Raw genomic sequence first — 10,894 nt, 5'->3', positions numbered from 1 at the left:
CATATAGGAGAGTACTCTTCTTTTTGTGGATAACTTTTTTTTATTTTTGTCACATTATAATCGTCCTAACTTTGCTGTCAAAAGTATGAAGTAATTTTTTAGATAACAGTCTTTTTGAGTTATACAGGATACTTATATCATGAACATCAGGGAAAACGTGTAGATAAGAGATTAGGGAACAAGTCAGAAGCAACTTTGTGTCTGAGTCAGAATGATTTCTTTCTAAAGTACCTATTACATTAAAGGGTGCGGTTAAATTATACTGAGTACCAAAGCATGAATTATCTGTGAAGAGAACAGGGCACCACTCAGGTGTTATCTAATGAATACGAGTCAGGCTGCACAGCGCTGGCCTCTTAAAGAATATGAAAATGTGAAGGAGATCATAAATTTTGCACTTTTAGAGGATTTTTCACAACATTTACAGATTTTCTTACTGACAAAGTCCTCCCCAGTGGCTTTTCATACTGAGCCAAAGTAATAAAGTAATAGATTAATTAATAAATGACAGAAAAGCTCCTGTTTTTTTTTTTTTTTTCAATATCTACTATAGATTTTTTTAATCAATCCACAGCGGAAACAAATAGGACATTTTCTGTGTATTAACAGGAATAACTTTTAAAATATTTATTTTATAATTGCAGGTCAGTCTGGGCAACAAGCCAACAAAACTTCTGTAATTTTACACATTCATTTCTTATATTTTGTGCCCAAAGAGTTGTGCCGAAAGACTTATTTAATTTATTAGAGCAAGATTCCTTTATCTGTTGAAACTGCACTTCTTTTCTTATATTAAGATGTCTCAGGGCTTAAATGTGCAGTTAAACTTCTTTACACTGACATAAAGGCCCACTTAAGATCAAATTGGGCTTATGTGGCCCATGATGTAATATGAGTTTGACATCTCTGCTCTAAAGGGAAAATGTATTAAAAATGTGTATAAGGCATGAACATTTTCCTTTAATCTGTCACTATCGGCATAATGCGTATGAATATATGGACAGGTTGACCTAGTTTTTAAAATGTGACTATTCTATCTCATGTGTGCAATTCTCATTGGGTCCTTTGCTTTTTTGTTTTTAGGATTTAGCCAGCTGTTGTTTTCACAGCTGACACGTGGCAAACAGATGTTCTATTTAACAGGGTGACTTACTCACCTGGCAATCAGAGTGCCAGAGAGACATACAGAGACAGATCCCATTCTCTTATTCTTTTATGGAAGAGAGAAAGAGAGTGAAACATGATCAGGTAACAAATCCCCAGTTTTGTAAATGGATTTTGGGAGGTTTAACAGCCGCTATGTCTAAAAAAAGAACCTTTCAAAAACACCCACCTCATAAAACAAAAAGAGATTAAAATAAATAAATAAAGCAGAAACATTATTTGTATATGTATACAATACATCTTGTGCGACTTCTGTTCACTGTTTAACCCAATGCATAACAACTTTCGCTTTGCTTCTATCGTAGGAGGATTTTGCTGGTGTGAGGCGACAACAAAGTAAGCACTTCCTGTGTGAGAGTGTGAACCAATGCAGCTTTATATGCCAGCATTTATAGAGGATATGCCTTCCAGCAAATACAAAGAAGTTAATAAATATGAGTTCAGATTAAGTGAGAAGAGCAGGGTCTTGTGTTGATGACTAGTAGGCCAAAGTGACACTGGTGTGAAATATTTGTAAAGCACATTCATAGGAGGTGACAATATGTTCACTTAATAAGAAGATATAGCTGTAGCTTACTGGAACTGTATTAGTTTTAAACCATCTTTGGATGAAAGGTGAATATCTAAAGTGACAGATTAACCATACAGATAATAACTTGATGTTTGGTCATTGCAAAGTAACCTTGAAAAGTCTGGTTCATCTGATTTCTCTTTTTGTCTCAGCAATAACTGATTCAGGCTGGCGCCCAAACTCAACCAGCTGTGGAAATCACTTGACAAATAGCAAAATCTTTTATATATAGAAGCTTTTTTGGGGGAAGAACTGGAATGCTTTTTTAAATCGTCAAGATCTATTTAAAAAATAAAATGACAAAATAAAATGTACACTCGTGAAATGAACACATCTGTGTCCCCGGCATTCTCTGGTGCCGTGTGAGGATAAAAGTGAAGAACGAATAGCACATCTCAGCTAGCTTTTTAGTTTAAACAATAATTCGTCATGCTCCTTCTCCTTCATTTGCAACATATTTTTTTCCTGAACATGATTTCCTTGAGTGTGCGTATGCATGAATTTTGTGTGTTTATTTAATACCACACACAGATTTCTGAGCAGATTTGGTTTCATTTTGTAGCCCAGCGCCTAGATTATTCCATTTCTTAAACTGGCAAAGCTGTCACCATGGCTACATGTTCTGTTGTGACCTTCTGGAGTCAACTTATGATGGGTAAAGTGGCTAGCATACTCTAAGCACTGAGGACATGGCTGTGCAGGGTTGTAGTAGCACACTCACAAGCACACACTTACTCACACAACCAAAAGTGCTGCACAGACACATCAGGCCTCAACCTTTATGTTGTTTTAACAGTCATTACACATTTAAATACTAAAGCTCATATACAATATATACCTGCAGCAGTCTTAAAAAGATTGCCTAGTGTCTGCTGGTTTAGACATAATTATCAATGCAGTATATCTGTATGTATGGCTACAATATTGTAAGCCAGATAGACGTTTAACAACATTAAAGAGAGGCAGAAATGATTAGTCAGTGAGCTTTTTAAAGGAGTTCTAATGTTGACATAATAATGTAGCCATAGTAACATATTACTATAGTAACATGTTACTGCAATATCACTTTAGCAATTAATGTTATTAATGTTTCACAGTGAATGATATAAAATGACCTCTTGAATGGGAAGTTTCATCTTCAGAAGTTGAAAGCTAGCTGAATGCATGCAGGGTGCGCGCAAGCCCAGCACGCAGCTAACGGTGATATTGTTAGCCCTGGTCATACGTGCAGACCATGCACGCTAGTGTTTGGTGGTAAACAATGGATAAATCAGCCTCCAGGAAATTAACAGTGTCATTTGCCAGATGGATAGCAACAGCATGCAGACTAATTTACATAGTCGAGACGGAAAGCCAGCGTGACACAATTTAGATTGCCTACAATGACTCAACAGCAAGTTGCCCTTCAGAGTCACAGGTGTGAGGTGTATACAAGAGCTGTATGAAACAGAGAGGGCAAAACTAAAGAGTTGGCCCTTACTAGTCCACTACCGGTACACAACTACTCATTAGTTACAGCCTACTGGAAACTACTTAATATGCTTTGACTGCCATGAAAACAGAAAAGTCACATCTGGCTCAGGTGCGTGCCAAACATTTTATGGATGATGCAAAGCAATGGAACATTTGCCCTGGGTTCCTTTGCTAGCTTTTCTTGTGACTATGTCAGTAGCTTGGGTGTACTGCTGGATAGCTCGCTGGATAGCTAGCTTCCACCAACTGCGCCTTATAAGGCTAGGCATTATGTTCCGCATGAGGACCTGGAGAAGCTTATTCACGCTTTTGTGACCTCCAGGTTGGATTATTGTAACTCCTTGTACTACGGTTTTCCCTCTTCTCTTCTTCTTAGACTGCAAACAGTCCAAAATGCAGCAGCCCGCCTCTTGACTGGTACCAGGAAATTTTGCCCTATTACTCTTGTTCTAGCTAGCTTGCATTGGCTGCCCATAAAGTACCGTATTCAATTTAAAATATTACTCCTTACATTCAAAACTATTAATAAATTAGCGCCAAGTTATCTTAGTGAACTTCTCAAATCACATACTCCTGCTAGAACACTTAGATCTGCCACTCAACTACTTCTGACCCAATCCAGATCTCGGCTGAAGTCCCGGGGTGACCGTACGTTTGCTCTGGCTGCCCCGGTACTGTGGAATACCCTTCCTCTCGACCTCTGCGCATCTGATTCCATTGCACTGTTCAAATCATGACTAAAAACCCACTTATTCAATCTTGCCTTTCCCTCTAGTTAATATTTCTTTTATGATTTTATATTATGCACTTTTATGCTCATTTAATTTCTTGTTTGCTCTGTACCTGTTGCTTTCCTATGTATCAGTGACAGCTACCTGCTTGCATACTTAGTACTTGCTTTGGTCCTATTTCTATTATCTTCCTTCTATTCTCTATGTTACTTGTTAAGCACCTTGGTATGCCCTTGTTTTTAAGTGTGCTTTATAAATAAAGTTTATTATTATTATTATTATTAACATTTATAGCAGTCACTACATTCAGAGCACACATCATGCTTCTTACTATAATGTCAATACCTGTAAAAAATGTCACTTGAGTAAAATTTCAACAGATAAAAAAAAGGAAGCTATTAGTAACACATCCATGACCCATTTGGCTCTTTCAGCAGATTTGTGAAGATCTAAATAGAACTGAAAGAAAGCGAATAGAACTTAAATTTAAGAGTGGTCACGACCACCACTACAAATAAATATTGATTTGGAACTTTTAACTAACCTCCTCTGCCACACCAACCCCCTCCATGTCCTCCTTCACTACATCACGAGGCTTGTTTAAGGGCTTCCTCTTTTCCTTCTGCTTGGCAGCTTTATCGTCAGCATCCTTGTTCTAATATATCCACTATCCCTCTTCTGTACATGTCCAAACTATCACAACTTCACTTCTCGAACTTTGTCTCCCAACTGCTCAGCGTCAGCTGTTCCTCTGATACTTATTTCTAATCTTGTGCATTCACATCACTCCCTATGAAAATCTGAGAAACTTCAACTCTGCCACCTTCAGCAGTGCCTCAGGTCTCACTACCACATTGTAAACCTTCCTTTTCACTCTTGGTGTTATCCATGCATCATAAATCACACCTAACTCTTGTCTCCACCCACTACATTCTGCCTGCACTCTCTTCTTCACCTGTCTTGTGCACTGCCCGTTGCCTTGGGTGCCTGACTCCAGACATTTAATCTCATCCACCTTCACTACCTCTGCTCTTTACATCATTACATTTTAATCTGCTTCCCTCTCACTCACACACATGTTTTCTGTCTAAATTCTACTGACTTATTTCTACTCTTCTCTCCATAATATACCTCCACCTGTCCAGGCTATCTGTCTGCTCCCTCTTCTCACTACATATGTCCTCTGCAAACATCACAGTTCACAGAAACACCTGCCCGATCTCATCTCTCAGCCTGTCCATCACCACTGCAAACAAGAAGGAACGCAGGGCCACTCCCACCCTGACCTTGAACCCCATCTGTCACTGCTACCACACACCTCACATAATAAGATAAGATAAGATAAGATAAGATAACCTTTATTAGTCCCACACGTGGGAAATTTGTTTTGTCACAGCAGGAAGTGGACAGTGCAAAAGTTATGAGGCAAAAATTAGAATACAATAAGAATAAATACAGTACACAACTGTACAGAATAGAATAAAATACTATATACAGTAGAATAAAATAAAATAAATATACAATAAATAAATAAATAAATAAATAATAACTGTCTAGCTGTCCTCATACATGTTCTGCACCACCCTCACATATTTCTCTGCCATTCCTGACTTCCTCATGCAGAACTACAGTTCATCTCTTGGCATCCCATTATATGCTTCCTGGATCCATTAAGACACAGTGCACTTTTGACCAGGTTTGACGTCTCCATCAACACTCAAAGAAAACATCGCATCTGTAGTGCAAGAGCAATGAAGCCCTACTGATGCTCACTGATTATCACCTCTCTTCTTAATCTAGTTTCAACAACTCTTAACATCAGCTCTTTAACTTCTATATACATGTTTTATAACAAAATAAGAATTGATTAAATATTTAGTTTGTGAGAAATGGAGGAAGCTTTTTTGTTCTTTAGAAATGCACACCCTTCATTCTAGTTCTTTTGAGCCATTGAAAGCAAAAGCCACCAAAACAACTCTGATGAGGGGATGAATACAGTATATGACCTCTAAAGGTGTCCTGTGGTGTCAGGCATCCGGATGTTGGCACTGAATCTTTTAGGTCCTGTGGGATGCAGGGTAGAGCTGGTTCTCGCACATGGATATTTGATCAAGATGGCTATTTGTTGTGTTTTTCGTTCCTTAACTCTGCAAAGAGCAGAGTGGGAGGCTGCTGATGCAGCATAATGCAACTGCCATTGGTCTCTTTGGTCTGGATTCACAAAAATATTTAAAGTGTAGCAATTTTATTCACTTCACTTTTCAGTGATTTTTATATTATGGCTCATCATGTGCCGTTTTTAGGAGTCCTTTTCAACTTCAACTTATGGCTCTGCATAAGATGATGCTATCTGTTCCTAAATGATTGTGCATATCTCATATATTAATCATCAAAGACTGAGTAAGATTCATGCTGGAGGAAGGGGTTGGTCGTGGTTGGCAGATCCACACATGCACACACCCAAGTCGGGAAACATTTGTGTGGTCGGAGGGTGATCTGATGCAATGAGTCACACAGTAGTAAATTCACCCCAACTGAAACATTAAACAGTTTCCATCATGGATCAGAATGCTTTTCATATGCTTCTAAAATCATGGACACATTTTTTTCATCTGACGCGGTAGGATAATGAAGCAAACACATTTATATCTTTCAGACTTAGTTTGGCACTCATTTTTAAATCTGTCTCTTTCTTCCTTACTTTTGTTGTGTGTGGGTACTTTGTTGTTTTCTTTCTTCACTCCAAAGAGCTTTAAAAATGTGCACGTGTTAGCTGTATGCTAGCTTGCAATATGCAGATCATAAGCTAGAAGTCTGAGTGTTTTCACAGTTTAGCTTTCCTCAGGACCTTCAGTTTTTCTACAGGCCTCCTCATTCTTCATATTTAAATTAACTTAATTAATAAAACAAAGAGCTACACAAAATGTAATTAGTGTTGTTTTGGCTTAGGTTGGTGTGTCCTTGGGTGAGTCTGTCCATCAGATTCACCCATCTGAATCCCTGAATTGGACAAATAGGAATTTTCTCCTATTTGTCCAATTCAAGGCCATGGTTACGCTGAAGTGTATTCAAACTTTCATATGGTGAGAGGTGGGATTCATACTGGACAAGTTGCTAATCTATTGCAGGTCTGACACAGGGAGCCAAACAACCATTCACACCTGCAGCCAATTTAGAGTCACCAGTAAAAGTATTTTGACTTTTGACCAGGACAGGAAGCCAGCATATCCCTAACCTAACCGATATGCATAGGGACAACAATGCTAACCACAGTACCGGAGTTCCATCACATCCCAAGGGTAGATAGAATATTTCTATATTACATAAAATAAAATAAAAACTCACTTACAAAGTGATGTCAGTTTAAACTGCCTATGCAAAAACAGCTAATTTGTGTCTTTAAATTACAAGAGTAAAACAATTAGGACTTTATTTGAGTTCATTTGAAAATAGCGTTTGCCATAGTGTAAAAAATATAATAAAAGCCATCAAAGTAATCCAAACAGAAATCAATGAAGTTAAAAAAAGAACATAGGGCTTGTATTTCATCCTTCTAATGACTTCACTTGCTGTTTTAGAGAGGAGCAAAAGTGTAATTTTTAGGTTTTCTAAACTTATAATAGTACAATAAGGATTTCAGAATGTGAATGTGAATCAGGCATTCTGGAACTGTTATAAATTCATAAATAACCATGTAAACCATTACAACCATTAGACACTGTCCTCAGTGCTTTATCATAAAACATCCTCATAACTAATTATCGATATTAGTGCAACATTAATTAATTAACCCTTAGAACTTAAAACATAAGAGCTACAAGGTTAGGGTTAGGTTGTAGCTCAAGCTACATTTTAGATGTTTGCACTTGCATGTGCAGAATCTGTGTCTATGCCAATGCACCCTCTTTGACCTCTTTATGACCTCTGTAAATAGTCTTAACTTGCCAGATTTGGCTGAAATGATATGTTAGGGTTAAAGCTTTTGTGATACTACCTTACATATTAATTTGCTGCCAAATGTCTTGGCAGCAGTAACGTTAATAATAAGCATTTAGAAGAATAATATTTATTTGAGGTGGCAGGCATGCACACACATAACTAAAATAGCTCTTTGTATAATTACTCTAACAAGGAGAGGTAAGTTATAACACACTAGCTCTAGCTAAACACAAACATATAACAACAATCAGGTAAGAAAAAAAAGGTGTTAAGTAGAAAGACTTTGCAGACAGATGACTTCATATTAAATGAGACACAGAAAACAAGTCATCCTTTCAAGACAATAGCCTCAAGAAGGTTTCTCATGCATCCGTTGTACAAAAATGTCCCTGTTTCCTAAGCATTTTTCACTTCCTGTTTTATCATTTATAACATTGAGAAGTCATCCCAAACAAGGGTTTCATTACCTTGGTAATTGTTGCACTAATGAGAAGCTTGTTTATCTAGGAGGAGTAATTAGATGTGTCATTAAGCATCAATTAGGCCCATGGCGTTTTAATCTGGCATTAGGATGCAGCCAGAAAGAATGTTCCCATGCCTACTCCAGATTGGGCACAGCTTTTATGAAAGATACTTTGCACAATTTGCCCCAAGACAGAGGGGGATGAGTTCTCGTAACCTGGCCACTCACAGAACAGAAAATATATTTTAGTGCTTAGTCCAAATAAGTGTGTCTTGGTAGCAGTATATGAATACAGAATATAGAGTCCAGACAGCCAGAGCTTTGTCAAGGAATCAGCCAATCATAGAAAACAGTTATACAGTCACGTGAAGAAGAACATTGTCATGACTGTGCGGTCCTGTGGGAGAAAAAATAAAAAACAAACAAACAAAATTATTTCTGGCCCACTCTTCTCCACAGTGTTGCGTCAGTTCTCTTGCAGGCTTTATTTATGTACAGCTGTCTTATGGTCCTGCTACAGAGTTTCAGTCAGGTTGAAGTTTAGATTTTAAAGGGGCCCTTGATTTTTTTTTTCTTTTCTTTTTAGGCCATTGTTTTGCAGATTTGCTGCTGTTCTTGAGATTGTTGTCTTGTTGCATGACCCACTTTTGGCCAAGCTTCAGCTGTCAGGCAGATGGCCTCACAAAGAATATTTTGGCATAATGTTCAGGGTTGACTCGATGACTGCAAGGTGCACAGGTCCTAGGTAAATCAAGCTCAAATCAGTAGCCTACTACCATGCTTGACATTTGATATTTGTGTTTATGCTGATATGCTGTGTTGTTTTCATTGTGTTATGGCTAAAAATTTCCACTTTGGTCTTATCTGTTCAAAAGACAAACCACAAGACTTCAAAGGACGTCTTCAAAGGAAGTCTTGTGTTGTGCTTAGGTACAGCTTTGCAAACCTAAGCTCTGCTGCCATGTTCCTGGCAAACCTTCCAAACAAGCCTTTCTTGCTTAGTCTTTTTCTAACTGTACTGTCATGAACTTTAACATTTAACATACAAACTAAGGCCTGTAGAATTTGAGATGGAGGCCTGGGTTTTACACAGTCTGTCCTTGGAGTGAATTTACTGGGACATCCTGTCCTGGAAGATTGTGACATTGTGACACACACCTACTCCAAAACAGCAAGCTGCAGGGGTGGACCTAGAGAAATCTTCTTAGGGTGGCATGAGGGTAGCATGGAAATCAAATGGGGTGGCAAAATCAGAGCCTTTTTTTAAAAACACATATAAAGGTGTTAAATATGGCTAAAATTATTCAAATCCAGTAAGTATGCACGTTTGCCATATAAATATTGTCTATAACTTAATTATTGTCTGTATTTTTTAATTAAAAATCTCAGTTACATAAAACGTGAATTTTTGGTTTTATGTTCTGTATAGCCTGTATAATAAATAAATATGCATTGGGTTGAGCCCCCCAAGGCATTTTCCTTGGGGGGCTCAACCCGGGGTAGCGGTCATGTCCGGTTAGGTGCTCTGTTGGCTCTCAGGTGACTGTTTCCTCGCGGCTGCGTGCAGCGGGACTAGGGGAGGGTCTGTGCTGACGGACGTGGGTTACTGACCTGGTAGCCTGGCTGCCCCTGGGTGGGTCCGGGATGGGCGTGAGGTTCTGGGGGCGCTCCGTCTCTGGGCTGGGGCCCGGACCGGGCCTCGGGGGCTTGGGTCCTGGTTGGTGTGTTGCCGGGGTTGTGGGCGGGTGGGTGCATGGGGGCCCAGCCCTGGAGCAGGGTGCCGCCGGTGCATCGAGCCACCTGGGGGGCTCTTCAACTGGTGGGGAAGATTGTCACATCTTGCAGGAGCTTTCCTCTCCTCAGGGGCTCTCTCTACAGGAGGGGGAGATACAGGAGAGGTGGAGGAAGATCTCAGCCTGGGTGTTTATTGTCTTATGTAGTCTGGAAGAAGAGTGGATGGTGGGGTGGGTGCAGTTTTCTCTGTGGTGGGGTTGGGTGGACTGTCCTGGGCTCTGTGGGGCCGGGAGGCGCTGCTGCGCTGGGCCCCGGTCTGGATGGGCCTGGGCCCCCTTTCCCTGGTGGGTCGCGGAGTATGGGGGTGCCTACTGGGGTTCTGTACACATGATATGGCTTTGCTATTTATGTGAACTCGTAGTAATTACAACCACTCAAATAAACTACTGCTTATGCGTGAATATCCCAACTAAGAACATACATTAAAACGAAACCTTAATCTATTGTTAAATGGACTGTACAAAATACCACTTAACAAACAAACTGTCTTAGAACGAGAATGACTTTAATCCTGCGCTGGGAACCAGGATTTATTGGATAGGATGTTACTAGCCCCACAGTGATAAATGATTTAGGTATTTTAAAGCATACTGCAAACAGATGGTATGAAAAAGCCAAAAAAAAGTGCAACTTCAGTGAACTAACACAATGCTTCTTTTATTATTTAACATCTGGGTCCTGGTCTCTTTCCAAACATATGTACAAGATTAGAAACCATACCTTACCATGCTAAATCTCACAGTGAATACTACATTTAGC

Source organism: Aulonocara sp. 'chitande type north' Nkhata Bay, linkage group LG10 (assembly GCF_057382095.1).
Source record: "Aulonocara sp. 'chitande type north' Nkhata Bay isolate Kocher_YH1m ecotype deep benthic linkage group LG10, A_spYH_male_GT1.1, whole genome shotgun sequence".
Taxonomy (NCBI): Eukaryota; Metazoa; Chordata; class Actinopteri; order Cichliformes; family Cichlidae; genus Aulonocara; species Aulonocara sp. 'chitande type north' Nkhata Bay.
This window is presented reverse-complemented; position numbering follows the sequence as displayed.